We start from the raw sequence: 16,140 nt of genomic DNA on the forward strand, positions 1-16,140 counted from the left end.
CATGCCACCCCTCGTCTTTCTCTTCATCAGACTTAAAAAGGCTAAGAAGATTTTTTTTTCCATCCACGGCACATTTCAAAATGATTTATGCAGATGGCCTGAAGTCTTGAAGGTTGGCACGAAAATACAATAGTCTCCAGCCTTTGGAGATAACTCAAAAACCTTTCCCTGGGCTGTATTAACTCAGACCCACTTTTTGGTTTGATGTTTCAAAGCCACTGAGCTCCTGGGAGGCCAGAAGAAATCCAGACTGCCAGATTTCACAAAAGGCTGGAGGAAAAACAAAGCCGTTCCATTAAGTCCTTTGCATTCTGCTTTTTTCCTGGGTTGGCATCACTGTGATAAGGGCACATCTGTAACCTTCCAGCTTAGCCCACAGATAACAAGAAAGCTCTCGGATCTGTTTGTGTTCACTCAATGGAAAGGATCGTGGGAGATAGAAGGAAAAAAAAAGGAAAGAAAGGAAACTCATCAGAATGGCTTTGGTAGACAATCATGTCCAGTTTAATAGAATCTGAAAAACAGTCCTTTGTGTTCATTTCCTTTGGTGTTATTTTGTTAACTCGCTGCAGATCAAAACAGCCACACTGTAAAAGGAGGGCTTAGAAGGAGACATCTGATCTCCCCAGCCCAACCTTCAAGTGCCAAAACCTTGTGGTTTTAAAAAGGAACAATCGGAAAAGAAAAAGCTGGATTGAAATGGAAGACAAATTTACAGCATGACTGTGAGAAAGATCAATTGCTCCTGTTTTACAATCCTTCCTGCTTCTTTCTCATTTTCCCATCTTTCCTAATACCTTTTCCCATTGGTGTCAGAGTTTGTTGCAAAAATCAAATCCAGACGCACACACAGATAACTTATTCAGCTGGGTTCATTAACTTCTTTATATATATAATAACAGATGAAGTATTTACAATACCAATATAGATTCTTCTTCAATATAATAGCAGTTACAACACAAGGCAGGAGAGAACAGTTAGTTTCATTTCAGCAGAGCAGATCAGCATGCACAGACTGCTTAGTTTCAGTTTCAATTCTCTGCACAGAATCACAAGCTGCAGACTAAAACACGCCCTGGCTTCAGTCTGTCTCAGCTCCCAATTGGTTGACTTAGTTGCTATGCCTATTCATTGACTGACCTTGTTACTATGTTCTGCCAGTTCATGAATAATCTGACAATTGGTATCTAAGATTTACCCCTTGTTGTATCTTATGATTAATGATTGTAACTATCATCTATGCTATATGACCCATCACTTTGTTGTTTGTATGTACACTGAGAGCTTATGCACTGCTGACAAATTCCTTGTTTGTCCCATCACACTTGGCCAATAAAAAATTCTATTCTATTCTATTCTATTCTATTCTATTCTATTCTATTCTATTCTATTCTATTCTATTCTATTCTATTCCATATATTCCAGTCCAGTCCAGTCCAGTCCAGTCTACTCTACTCTACTCTACTCTACTCTACTCTACTCTACTCTACTCTACTCTTTTCATCATAAATCCATAAACCAATTTTGTACATGACTTTAATCCACTGTTTCCCAATCTTAGCCATTTTAGAATGCATGGACTTCAACTCCCAGAATACCCCAGCCAGCATGGTTTCCCATGCCTAAAGTTGGGACACACTGCCCTAACTATCATATAATTAGTTTGGTTTGGGTATAGAGTGTCATGCGAATCTAGCCATGGTGGCTTGTTAACCATAGTTGATGGCAACTTTCCTTAACTTGGATACATTCCATTGTGGCCTTCAGTGTGGTTCATGACGGTACATGATGGTTCACTTAACCATCATGACAACAAAGTTTGTAAAGTTGTTGCTTATCAACAGAAGTTGTGATCCCAATTGCAGACATAGGTCAAGCGCTATTTATGTATAGTTTTTTTTCTTTCGCAATGTGGTGAAGGCGGTGATTGGGCTATAACAGTGAGGGCCCCCCCTGCGCCCCGTTTTTGGGGCTGGAAAACCTCCTGCACCAACCTGGAAGCCAAAATGGGAGGCAGGGGTGGTGTGCGAGGCCCCCCCATGCCCCATTTTTGGCCTGGAAAGCCTCCTACACCAACCTGCACCCCCATGCATGTGCCCCCCTGCGCATGTGCCCCACTCCTGTGCATCTACGCACGCATCCCCCGCATGCTCCTCGCCTCCCGCGCATGCATGGCAGAGACCTGAAGACCAGCTGGCCAGCAGGAGGTGTGCGCACATGTGCAGTGGAGCTGGGGCTCTGCGTGCCACCTGTGGCACACGTGCCAGAGGTTCACCATAACGGGGCTATAACCTGGATTGATGTTGAAGAGGTCTAATGTTCTTTGGAAGGACAGATACTGAAGCTGAAGCCCAAATATAGGTAGTCCTCGACTTACAGCAGTTCATTTAACGACCGCTCAAAGTTACAACGAAAAAAGTGACTTACGACGCTTTTTCACAGTTGTGAACATTGAAGCATCCCCACGATCACGGTCCCCAAATTCAGATTCTTGGCAACTGGTTCGTAGTTATGACGTTGCTTGTGTCCCAAGGTCATGGGATCCCCTTTTGTGACCTTCTGACCAGCCAAGTCAACAGGGAAGCCAGAGTTATTTAACAATCAGGTTACTAAGTTACCGACTCCAGTTGGTTCGCTTAACAGCCGTGGCCAGGAAAGTCGTAACATGGGGCACTGAAGAAATGTCACACTTAGCAGCAGAAACGTTGGGCTCAATTGCGAAAACTACCTGTCCTTTGGCCACCAAATGAGGAAAGATTGAAAAAAGGAGAAGGGGACGGCAGAGGATAAGATGGTTAGATGGGGTCATTGATGCAATGAAGATTAGATTAGAGTTGGAAGCAGCCTCGTAGGTCATCTAGTCCAGGGGTCTCCAACCTTGGCAACTTGAAGACTTGTGGACTTCAACTCCCAGAATTCCTCAGCCAGCTTTGCTGGCTGAGGGATTCTGGGAGTTGAAGTCCACAAGTCTTCAAGTTGCCAAGGTTGGAGACCCTTGATCTAGTCCAACCCTCCACCAAAACAGGAGACCCTATATCATTTCTGACAAATGGGCAAACTTGGGGAGACAAGTGGAGGCAGAGGTTGTATTCAATTGGTTCAGACCGGTTCGCCCAAACCGGTAGCAGAAATTGCAGGTGCACCCGCTCACCCACCCACCCGGCTCCTATTTAGGCACATTTTTGAGGCCAAGTGAGGCATGTGAGCAAAGTGCATGTGCGGAAGACTGGGCGCGTGTGTGGAAGGCAGGCGCACTCGCGAACCAGGCACGTGTGTGCCCGAAGCAAGTGTGCAAACTGGTAGTAACATAATGTGAAACTCACCGCTGAGTGGAGGACAAAGGGGGACCTAGCATGCTACGGTCCATGGAGTTGCAAAGAGTCGGATACAACTTAGTGACTGAACGACAACTACACCACCACAATCCCCAATTCCTTCGGTTTCTTTCTTTCTAAGCATCCCATTATTCCTCCCTCAAAAAACATCTCCAAGAAGGACTCTTTGGCTGCTAAGTTACTGCTCTAAACTACCGTTCTAAGCTTCTGTTCTGTTCTCTCCAGAGGCACAGGATTTAGAGCTCATGACTGATCTGAGCTGGGAACTGAGGAACCAACTAACTCCCTTCTCTGGAAGATGCTCCTGGAGGGAGTTTGCGTTGTCAAAAAAAAAAAGAAAGGAAGAAAGAAAGAAACCAAGAATCAGCATTCTTCGGCAACTTAACTCAAAATTAGCTGGCAAAGCACGACTGGTTTCATAGCAAACACCAAAGCTGTTTTTCTCCTTTTGTGCTCCAGAGAAATCCACCAGCACCACCAGCAGAGTAAGCAGAAGAGTAAGATAGATAGATTTTTGCAAAAATGGGTCTCAAGTCACCTCATTAAAAGGGGCAGAGAGGAAACCCGAGGGAGGAGGGGTGGGCTTTAAAAGGAGAATTGAACTCATTAAAAAAAAAAGAAAAGAAACCGATCTTGTTCTCCTTAAAGTAACTCCAAGACTAATAGAAGTTTCGTTGCAGCTGCAGAACACAAAACGTAGGTTTACTCGGCATCGTGCCGCGATGCGATTGGTTCGTTGCTTGGCATGTCGCACGATCCCCGGCATTGTGGCTAACCAAACTTGGCTAATAACAGTGGGTTTTATTTGAAGTGCTATCATCTGCGGTTTAGTCAACGTTTATGAGGAATCAGACGATGTTTTAGTAGCACACCCAGGAAAATGCAGGTGGTCTCAGCTTATGACTGTAATGGAGCCTGGAATTACAACCATAAGTCATGCCGGTCATTAAGCGGGCCATCATGTGACCAATTTAATGAACTTTTCTGCAGTGGTCATAAAGTGAATGCCATGGTTCTAAAGTGATACCACAGTTGTAAAGCAAAGGCTGCAGTTGTTAAATGAAACCATACTAACTTCACAGTTAGGGAAATCCCTTCCCTTCCTTCCTTCCTTCCTTCCTTCCTTCCTTCCTTCCTTCCTTCCTTCCTTCCTTCCTTCCTTCCTTCCTTCCTTCCTTCCTTCCTTCCTCCCTCCCTCCCTCCCTCCCTCCCCTTCCTTTCCCTACTCTCCCTCCCTCCCTCTGAATTAAAATTACAGAGTTTTCTAGTCCTGAATATTTAATGGTAGATCCATTGGGTAGTTTGTACTTAAGTTAATAAACTGAATTAAGTCTACTTGAAAACATAAAAAATTAAATGCAGCATTAAAAAGGGGGAGGGATAAATAGCAAGAGGGAAGCCAGAATATGAGGGGAAATAACGTAGAGTGAGAGAATTTCAATTTCTCTCAGAATTGGTATAAAATTATGGCTAAGGTGGGACTAGAGCTCTCCATCTCCTGGTGATTGGCCCAATGTCAACAGACCGGCTTTCATGACTAAGGTGGGACTAGAACTCTCCATCTCCTGGTGATTGGCCCAGTGTCAACCAACCAACTTTCATGGCAAAGGTGGGACTAGAACTCCCAGTCGCCTGGTGATTGGCCCGGTATCAACCAACCAACTTTCATGAGTAAGGTGGGACTAGAACTCAGTCGCCTGGTGATTGGCCCAATGTCAACCAACCAACTTTCATGAGTAAAGTGGGACTAGAACTCTCAGTTGCCTGGTGATTGGCCCAATGTCAACAGACCGGCTTTCATGACTAAGGTGGGACTAGAACTCTCTGTCTCCTGGTGATTGGCCCAGTGTCAACCAACCAACTTTCATGGCAAAGGTGGAACTAGAACTCCCAGTCGCCTGGTGATTGGCCCGGTGTCAACCAACCAACTTTCATGAGTAAGGTGGGACTAGAACTCAGTCGCGTGGTGATTGGCCCAATGTCAACCAACCAACTTTCATGAGTAAGGTGGGACTAGAACTCTCAGTTGCCTGGTGATTGGCCCGGTGTCAACCAACCAACTTTCATGAGTAAGGTGGGACTAGAACTCTCTGTCTCCTGGTGATTGGCCCAATGTCAGCCAACCAACTTTCATGGCTAAGGTGGGACTTGAACTCATGGTCTCCCACTTTGTAGCCTGGTGCATTCACTAGTAGACCAAACTAGACAGACATCAGAATTTATAGTCTCTGCGCTTCCTATGGATTTTACAACTCAACTGAACCTTGTCCTAATAGTAGACCGACTGAGCCAATTTCATTTGTCAGCGCTGCTGCAGGGGTTTCGATTCTTGGCAACAAGCGTGCTCAGAATCACTGAAGAAATATGTGAAAATTTCGTAGTTATTTCATGACACTTTTGGATCTGTCAAGCTGACAACGCCGTTTCCTACTCCGGCAATTTCCTTCCTCTTTTACAAGAAATAACCCATGTTTCAATTTACAGTTAGGACTTGGAGATTAAGGTGTTGTTTTTATTTTAAAGAGGGTTGAAAAAGTTTTGATCCTGAGGTTTTTGTGGTTGCATTCACATGACGTTGTGGTCCGACAGTTGGACGAATTAGATCATCAAATTTCAGCAGGCTTTCAAAACTCTACACAACCTGCTTGACAGAAGATAGTCATGCAACAAGAGAAATCGTTATGACTGGCACTGTTTTGGGCTTCCTATTGCATGAAGTATGAAAACAATAAGCATCCAACCCCATTCAAGATGTTGTCTTCTAACATTTCTATAATATTTCCAGCCTGAACAGAATCGTATTGTTAGAACTGCCATCAATACGCTTAAGCTTCACATTCACTAGCTGTCAGTCTGCCATGAACTATGGGGAGAGTGAGCCGGGCGGGAGAGGGGAAAGCTACGGTTTTATCCTACCTTCCAGAGGCACCATCTCAAGGTCGAAACCCTGGGAAGGGAATGTAATGGCTCAACAACCAGCCCGCTGTTGAAGAGACCGTTCACAATTTACTCAAATATAATTGGACAATAAGGGACCGGCAGAGGAGAGGAACTGCATGGGGAAAGTTAATTGGGAAACTTTGGCCCTCCCCATTCCTGGGGGAAGGATATTGCAAAATCTCCATTCCCTCCCCACTCCTGGAGGAAGGATACTGCAAAATCCCCATTCCCTCCCTACTCCTGGGGGAAGGATACTGCAAAATCCCCATTCCATCCCCACTCCTGGGGGAAGGATATTGCAAAATCTCCATTCCCACGCCATTCCAGGGGGAAGGATATTGCAAAATCTCCATTCCCACCCCACTCTGGGGTCAGCCAGAGGTGGCATTTGCCAGTTCTCCGAATTACTCAAAATTTCTGCTACTGGTTCTCCAGAACCTGTCAGAACCTGCTGAATAGCACCCCTGCTTGGAGGTCTTCTAGTCCAATCCCCCTGCTCAGGCAGAAGACCCTAACCCATTTCAGACAAATGGTTGTCCAATCTCTTTTTAAAAACGTCCAGTGTTGGCGCACCCACAACTTCTGGAGGCAAATTGTTCCACTAGTTAATTGTTCCAACGGTCAGAAAATTCCTCCTAGGTTGCTTCTCTCCCTGATTAGTTTCCATCCATTGCTTCTTGTCCTGCTTTTCACCCCATTATTTTTCCCTTGTAAAAGGATTTCCTTGTTTTGCAATGACTTTCCCAAATGGCTCAAAGAGTCCACGCAACATGCAGAGAACACAGGAGAACGTTGCCATTGCTTCTCAGTAATTGGTCATTGGAGAAAAGCTTTCCATAACGCTCTGGAGATTTATTCTTTGCTAAAAAAAAATATGTGTGTCTGTCTGTGTGAACAGTTGCTAGGTGGTTGTACACCAATGTAGAGAATTTATATGTGAGGTTACAACAGAGAAGCCACCTGGGGAGGGATTCAGCTAGTTTGGACCAGTTCAAGCGAACCGGATGTTATTTTCAATCTGGTTCGCTGAACCAGTCAGTAGTTGCAAGGACTGGCTGACCCCGCCCTCTGCCCTTCCCAGGAGTCTCCACACAGCTGGTTTTGGATGCCAGGTAAGTGCAGGGCCCACATGGAGACTCTGAGGGTGAAAAACGGGCCTACCGGAAGTTCCAGAAGTTCAGAAATGGGCCCATTGCCAGCCTCCGGAGGGCCTGTGGAGACTGGGGGAGGCCGTTTTTGCCCTCTCAGAGGCTCAAGGAAAGCCTCCAGAGCCTGGGGAGGGCGAACACCCCCCGTGGTGCAGGAGGCCAAGTAGGCCACGCCCACCAGGGCCATGCCCACCCAGAAACAGGGCAGAGAACTGGTTGCTGAAATTTCTGAATCCCACCCCTAGAAGCAACCAACCTCTTTAAGCCTTTTGTTTCTCTTATTTTTTTCCGAATCCTTTAGGACTCTTGGCTCAGAAAGCCACCCCGATGATTTCGAAATAAACTCCATTCCGGAAAGCAGAAGTATTATACTGGTCATTTGTTAATAATGTCATAGCTGCATTGCCACAGTGCACACTGCTCAAGGGTCTCCAAAGGGAGAAAAAAGCACATCTATCTGACACGCACCAGGGGCAAGTTCCAAATCCCGTTGCTACTAGTTAGCTTGTGTGCGCACATGGTGCTTCTGTGCATGCGCAGAAGCTTCTGCACATGTGCAGAAGCGTCCGGGTGAGTGGGTGGAGCCTCCTGCCACCACCGCTACTGGTTTGCCTGATCCGGTGTGAACTGGTAACAACCCACCACTGACACACACCTTATAAGAGTAACAAGTGGAAGACAAACAGAATGGATCCACAAGCACCGTCTACTAATCAAGACATGAATCACTAATCTCTCACGCAGAAACCTGGGCTTCCGCAGTAGAAATTTGAATACAGGTTGATACATGCAAGGAAATTTTTAGAATGAGTTAGCTGCAAGCAATGGACATCCAATGTTCATACTATCAATGAACCTATTAAAAGATATAACCATTAGGTAAATAATTGCATTCACTCCAAATGACTGGCTACCCACGGGAAACCTACACCCAAAGCTAGACATAAATGACCTATAACAATAGTCATCGCATCCCAGGAATGGGGGGGGGAGAGAGGGGGTCGCACGCATGCGTGCCCACAACCATAATTCTATGTGCCCTGCCTTAGCACATGTGCGCACGACCCCTCCGCTCCCCCTGCTCCCGGCGTGTGATGGCCAAGAGTAGGCTCATTTTTCTGTCTCACTAGGCTCCAGAGCCTCTCTAGGAGTCTGGGGAGGGCAAAAATGGCCTCCCCAAAGGCCCTCCAGAGGCCAGAAACGGCCCATTTGCCAATTTCCAGTGGGACTGGAGCTCTGGAGCCTGGGGAGAGAAAAAAATGAGCCTTCCCCCCCACTTCACCCCTGAGGCTCTCCGGAGGCAGGAAACAGCCTGTTTCTCTACTTCTGGTGGACCCAAAAGGCCCGAAAATCAGCCGGCCGGAGTGCGCATATGTGTCAGAGCTGAGCTTGTTTGCCCACCAATATGGCTATGTGTGCCACCTGTGGCACGCATGCCATAGCTTCACCATCATGGACCTATGAGAAAAAGGTTGGAACCTTTGCAATCAGCAATCCTTACTTCCAGTAAAGGAACACAGAACACAGAATAACAGAGTTGGAAGGGACCTAGGAGGTCTTCTACTGCAAACCCCTGCTCAAGCGGAGGCCCTATACTATTCTGGACAAGTGGCTGTCCAGTCTCTTCTTAAAAGCTTCCAGTGATGGAGCACCACAACCTGGGAAGGCGAGCTATTCCATTGGTTGATTGTTCTCACCGTTAGGAAATTTCTCCTTTGTTTGGACTAGAAGATCTTCCGACTCTTGTTACTTTGTTATAGGGATCTACTGAATAGCATTGGTACCTGCACAAAAAGCTGCATTTTTGGCTTCTTTTGCACACTTCAGAATTAAGGGAAGGGACCTTTGGAGGCAGTGGTGGAATTCAATTTATTTTTTTTTACTACCGGTTCTGTGGGCGTAACTTGGTGGGCATGGTGCGTTTTGGTGGGCATGGCTTGGTGGCCGTGGCAGTGGAAGGATACTGCAAAATCTCCATTCCCTCCCCACTCCTGGGGGAAGGATACTGCAAAATCCCCATTCCCTCCCCACTCCTGGAGGAAGGATACTGCAAAATCCCCATTCCCTCCCCACTCCTGGGGGAAGGATATTGCAAAATCCCCATTCCCTCCCCACTCCTAGAGGAAGGATACTGCAAAATCCCCATTCCCTCCCCACTCCTGGGGGAAGGATACTGCAAAATCCCCATTCCATCCCCACTCCTGGGGGAAGGATATTGCAAAATCTCCATTCCCACCCCACTCTGGGGTCAGCCAGAGGTGGCATTTGCCAGTTCTCCGAATTACTCAAAATTTCTACTACTGGTTTTCCAGAACCTGTCAGAACCTGCTGAATAGCACCCCTGCTTGGAGGTCTTCTAGTCCAATCCCCTTGCTCAGGCAGAAGACCCTAACCCATTTCAGACAAATGGTTGTCCAATCTCTTCTTAAAAACGTCCAGTGTTGGCGCACCCACAACTTCTGGAGGCAAATTGTTCCACTAGTTAATTGTTCCAACGGTCAGAAAATTCCTCCTCGGTTGCTTCTCTCCCTGATTAGTTTCCACCCATTGCTTCTTGTCCTGCTTTTCACCCCATTATTTTCCCCCTGTAAAAGGAATTCCTTGTTTTGCAATGACTTTCCCAAATGGCTCAAAGAGTCCACGCAACATGCAGAGAACAAAGGAGAACGTTGCCATTGCTTCTCAGTAATTGGTCATTGGAGGAAAGCTTTCCATAACGCTCTGGAGATTTATTCTTTGCTAAAAAAAATATGTGTTCCTGTCTGTGTGAACAGTTGCTAGGTGGTTGTACACCAATGTAGAGAATTCACATGTGGGGTTAGAACAGAGAAGCCACCCGGGGTGGGATTCAGCTGGTTTGGACCAGTTCAAGCGAACCGGATGTTACTTTCAATCTGGTTCGCTGAACCAATCAGTAGTTGCAAGGACTGGCTGACCCCGCCCTCTGCCCTTCCCAGGAGTCTCCACACAGCTGGTTTTGGATGCCAGGTAAGTGCAGGGCCCACGTGGAGACTCTGAGGGTGAAAAATGGGCCTACCGGAAGTTCCAGAAGTCCAGAAATGGGCCCATTTCCAGCCTCCGGAGGGCCTGTGGAGACTGGGGGAGGCCGTTTTCACCCTCTCAGAGACTCAAGGAAAGCCTCCAGAGCCTGGGGAGGGCGAACACCCCCCGTGGTGCAAGAGACCAAGCAGGCCACGCCCACCAGGGCCATGCCCACCCAGAAACAGGGCAGAGAACTGGTTGTTGAAATTTCTGAATCCCGCCCCTAGAAGCAACCAACCTCTTTAAGCCTTTTGTTTCTCTTATTTTTTTTCCGAATCCTTTAGGACTCTTGGCTCAGAAAGCCACCCCGATGATTTCGAAACAAACTCCATTCCGGAAAGCAGAAGAAACGTACTACCCGAATCCCTGCTTGTGCAAAAGGGAAAACAGCAAAAGCGTTGCATCATCTTTTGACACAGCCTTTCGCTGACTCAGCAGGCAAAGTCAATGGATGGCTCTTGCTCTGCTGCCGTTGTTTTTTCCAATTATGAAAGTTTCTGGCTAGCTGCCCCTGGATAATTAAATCTTGGGGATTGGCAGGGGCTCCTCTTAGTAAGGGTAGCTCGACAGAGGAAGCCAGGGATGGGTGAAGTTGCCCCGCGAGTGTCGCCGATGAGGAAGGGCATTGCAAAATGCAGAGGTGGGAATCTTCTGGCAGGAAGAGCAGGGTGGAAAACGTATTTGGTCCAGGGAATGAACCCAAGGCTGGTGAAATCATGGCTGTGCTAAATAGGGACATTCAGAGTGGGGCCTTGTAGGAAGAGAGTGTCAGGCTCCAAAACCCAAGAAAGACACGTAGAATTACTAATCTCAGCAGTTTCCTTTATTGCTCCTCATCTAGGGGCGGAAATCTTGCCAAATGAACCGCTTGCATCATGAAAGATATACTCCGAGATCTTGCAATAGAATAGAGCTGGAAGGGAACTTGGAGGTCTTCTAGTCCAGCCCCCTGCTCAAGCAGGAGAACCTGTACCATTTCAGATAAGTGACTGTCTAGTCCCGCCATGGCGAACCTATGGCACTTATGCCAGTGGTGGGATTCAAATAATTGAACAACCGGTTCTCTGCCTTAATGATTTCTTCCAACAACCAGTTCGCCAAACCGCTCAGAAAGTTAACAACCAGTTCTCCAGAAGTGGTGCGAACTGGCTGAATCCCACCACTGACTTATGCCACAGGTGGCACGTGGAGCCATATCTGTGGGCACACGTGCGTTGCTCTAGCTCAGCTCCATTGCGCATGCATGCGCCAGCCAGCTGATTTTCGGGCCTTCAGAGCCCACTGGAAGTTGGGAAACAGGCCGTTTCCAGCCTCTGGAGAGCCTCGGGGGGGTGGGGGAGGCTGTTTTCGTCCTCCCCAGGCTCCAAGAAAGTCTCTGGAGCCTGGGGAGGGCGAAAAATGAGACTACCGGGCCCACTGGTAATCTTTTTGCCGTCACATGCCAAAAGTGGGATGAGAGTCACATGGGGGAGGGCGTGGAGGGGCATTGAATTATGGGTATGGTGTGGGCACATGCGTGCATGACCCCTCCCCATGCTCCCCACGCTTTTGGCACGCGACAGCAAAAAGGTTAGCCATCACTGGTCTGGTCTCTTCTTAAAAACCTCCAGTGATGGAGCATCTACAATTTCTGAAGGCAAGCTGTTCCACTGGTTAATTGTCCTACTGTTAAGAAGTTTTAACTCCCTAATTCCAGATTGCCTTTAGTTTCCATCCATTGTTTCTTGTCTTGTCTTCTGGTGTTTTGGAGAATAATTTGACCTCCTTCTTCTTTATGGCAGCCCCTCGAATACTGGAATACTGCTATCATGTCACCCCCTAGTCCTTCTTTTCTTTAGACTAGCCAAACCCAAATCCTGCAGCTGTTCTTCATATGTTTTAGTCTCCTGGCCTTTGATCATCTTAGTTGCTCTTCTCTGAACTTTTTCCAAACTCTCAATATCTTTTTTGTAGTATGATAACAACGATCTTTTAGGGAGGAGTAGTTGCCTTTACTCTCTTCCTCCAATGAGACTATCTTAACCGGGAATATCCAACCTTGGTAACTTTAAGACCTATGGACAGCTCCCAGAATTCCTCCATTTTATGACCTTTCTTGCTGCCATTAAGTGAATCACTGCAGTTGTTAAGTTACTAACCCGGTTGTTAAATGAATCTGGTTTCTCCATGGAATTTGCACATCAGAAGGTCGCAAAAGGGGATCACATGACCCTGGGACATTGCGACCATATGAGTCGGTTGCCAAGTGTCTGAATTTTGATCATGTGACAGTGGGGATGCATGACCGTCGTATGTGCGACAAACGGAAAATAAGTCCCCTTTTTCAGTGCCGTGGTAACTGTGAATGGTCACTAAATGCACTGTTGTAAGTCGAGGATGATTTGTACCGTAAAAATCCCTGTTATGTCTTTTGTTGAGCCAGTTTTCAGCTCTAATTAGCAAATAGTTGCTAGTTAAAGTAAATTTACCTGCACCTGTTTCTTTTACGCACTCCTTTCTGTATCTTAGGGTGGCTCAGTGGCTAAAATGCTGAGCTTGTCGATCGAAAGGTCGGCAGTTCAGCGGTTTGAATCCCTAGTGCTGCCGTGTTAACGGGGTGAGCTCCCGTTCCTTGTCCCAGCTTTTGCCAACCTAGCAGTTCGAAAGCAGGTAAAAAATGCAAATAGAAAAATAGGGACCACCTTTGGTGGGAAGGTAACAGCGTTCCGTGCGCCTTTGGCATTGAGTCATGTCAGTCACATGACCACGGAGACGTCTTCTGACAGCGCTGGCTCTTCGGCTTTGAAACGGAGATGAGCACCGCCCCCTAGAGTCGGGAACGACTAGCACGTATGTGCGAGGGGAACCTTTACCTTTACCTTTTTTTCCCGTATCTTTCAGTCTGCTTTCCACTTCTACTCCCACGGTGTTATGTTCACATTTGGAGGATCAACAGCCTCCAAGCTCCTTTGGTGGGTGGACAGTTACAATGTGCCTTTACAACCCAGGAACAAAGTGTAATTGTTGCTTTTGAAGTAAACACAAGGGGAACAAAGACTCTGCTGATGTGTGTGTGTATGTGTGCATGTGTGTGTGTGTTTGTTTTCCAGCAGCCCTAAACTTGGTGTACTTACGGCATCTTTGTACGGTCGGGCATAATTGCACTCGATGAAAGAAGAAAACAAAAACAAAAACCCAGGTCTCAGTAGAGCAGCGGTTCTCAACCTGTGGGTCGGGACCCCATTGGGGGTTGAATGACGATTTGCCAGGGGTCGCCTAAGACCATCGGAAATATGGGAAGTATACTTGCGAGTTGAAGAATCGCGCTCCAATGGTTGACTCCACAAGCCAGCTGCAGGCTCTTCAAATCGCTAGCTGAATTCGGCTTCAGGTGCGATGAATTAAAAAAGAGAGAAATCTTTGCTCTGATGTCTCCCTCTCAAGCCAGCTGCAATCACTCCCAATCGCTAGCCTAATCTGGCTTCAGGTGTGATAAACTTAATAGGGGAGGAATCTCCGCTTTAATGCCTCCGTCCTCAAGGCAATCACAAGCAGTTCAGATCGCTAGCCAATACGGCTTCAGGCGTGATAAATTCAAAACGAAAATAATTTTATGGTTGGGGTCGCCACATCGTGGGGAATTGTATTAAAGGGGTCGCAGCACTATAAAGGTTGAGAACCACTGCAGTAGAGACTTGCTTGGCTCCCGGACGTTTCGTTACCAAACTAGGTAACATCTTCAGCGGAGTTTGGAGGGAAGCGTCTTGTTTTTAGAGGTCCTGGCTGGTCGTTTGGTCTCGTGACTGGTCGAATCACGAGACTGACTGAGTCACAAGGCAGGCTGAATCACACAAGTGACTCTGGTCTTATGACTTTGTGACTTTTTAAAAAAAAACAGTTTGTTTATACATTTTCAGTCAACATACACAAGTGCTTTGTGAACTGACTTTGTGGCTTCTGACTGGTTGGGAGGTGAGGAGCGGAATTCAGCTGGTGAGATGATGGTCGATTATGTTGTTGATTGATGGTTTGGATGGCCCAGGTGTAGGATTCAGTCGGTTCGAACCGGTTCGGGTAAACTGGATGCTAATTTTACAACTGGTTCGCTGAACCGGTAGTTGCAAGGACTGGCTGGCCCTCCCCCACTCTTCCCCCCTCCCAGGAGTCTCTACGTGGCCCGTTTTGGATGCCAAGTAAGTGCAGGGCCCGTGCGGAGGCTCTGGGAGGGTTAATCCTTGGAGTAGCACTATTCATGGAAACTGTTATTTCTGTACGGCTCTTGAATTACTCCTAGTGGAATATAGACTTCTCTCCCACTCCAGTTAACCTCTGTAACCTCCAGTATTAGAGCCTGAGGAAAACTGTACCAGTGTGAACTTTCCTGTCCCCTTTGGCCAGCCTCCTTGACTTACAACAGTTCATTTAGTGACTGGTCGAAGTTACAACGGCGTTAAAAAAAGTGACTTATGACTCTTTTTCACACTTACGCACCATTGCACTATCCCCATGGCCATGTGATTAAAATCCAAACATTTGGCAACTGACTCATGCGCAGCAGAGACCCGAAGACCAGCTGGCCTTTGAACGGTCACTAAATGCATTGTTGTAAATCTAGAGTTACTTGTACCGTAAAAATCCCTATTGTACCTTTTGTCGAGCCAGTTTTCAGCTCTAATTAGCCAACAGTTGCTAGTTAAAGAATGCAGACAATTTACCTGCACCTGTTTCTTTTATGTATCTTTCCGTATCTTTTGGTCTACTTTCCACTTTCACTCCCACGGTGTTATGTTCACACTCGGAGGATCAGCAGCTTCCGAGCTGTGGAGCACCCCAACACGGGCAGCGTGGCAAGAGGTAAGATCTTTTTCTTTCATGAGCTTCTGATTCGTCGTTTGCAGGGAAACAGAAGCTCACGAAAGAAATGCCACGGAGATCTGACTTGGGGCGACGGCGCGCGTGCCAGCAAAGAGGACTGGGCGTGTCACCTCTGGCACATGTGCCATAGGGTCACCTTTGCTAAAATGGGTGGGCGTGGCCAGCACGTGACGGATCCGGCCTGTGGGCCGTGAGTTTGATACCCCTGCTCTAGAGGAAGTGTAGAGAAGAGTAACAAAGATGATTAGGGGACTGGAGGCTAAAACATACGTTGAATGGTTGCAGGAACTGGGCCCGGCTAGTCTAGTGAAGAGAAGGACCAGGGGAGACAGGATAGCAGTCTTCCAATATTTCAGGGGCTGCCACAGAGAGGAGGGGGGTCAAACTATTTTCCAAGGTACCTGAGAACCAGACAAGAAACAATGGATGGAAACTGAACAAGGAGAGATTCAACTTGGAAATAAGGAGAAATTTCCTGACAGTGAGAACAATTAATCAGTGGAACAACTTGCCACCAGAAGTTGTGAATGCTCCAACACTGGAAGTTTTTAAGAAGATGTTGGATAACCATTTGTCTGAAGTGGGGTAGGGTTTCTTGCCTTAAGCAGGGGTTAGACTAGAAGACCTCCAAGGTCCTTTCCAACTCTGTCATTCTATTCCAGGTTGCTTCTCTCCTTGATGAGTTTCCATCCATTGCTTCTTGTCCTGCCCTCAGGTGCTTTGGAGAATAGCTTGACTCCCTCTTCTTTGTGGCAGCCCCTGAGATATCGAAACACTGCTATTATTTCACCCCCTAGTCTTTCTTTTCATTAACCGATCAC

General features: G+C 47.0%; 1 long non-coding RNA gene across 2 annotated transcripts in view; it reads right to left on the reverse strand.

Moving 5' to 3' along the window:
- The window catches only part of LOC131203134 (uncharacterized), a 71,488-nt gene that overhangs the window by 20,936 nt on the left and 34,412 nt on the right, over nt 1-16,140 (reverse strand). The window contains exon 3 of one of the 2 annotated variants that reach the window (XR_009156308.1): nt 5,444-5,976. The exons of the other annotated variant lie outside the window; for it this stretch is intronic. This is a non-coding gene — a long non-coding RNA (uncharacterized LOC131203134). Of the gene's footprint in view, nt 1-5,443; nt 5,977-16,140 lie in introns of those variants that run through there. 2 annotated transcript variants of the gene reach the window in all.

The sequence above is a fragment of the Ahaetulla prasina genome, chromosome 8 (assembly GCF_028640845.1).
Source record: "Ahaetulla prasina isolate Xishuangbanna chromosome 8, ASM2864084v1, whole genome shotgun sequence".
NCBI lineage: Eukaryota > Metazoa > Chordata > Lepidosauria > Squamata > Colubridae > Ahaetulla > Ahaetulla prasina.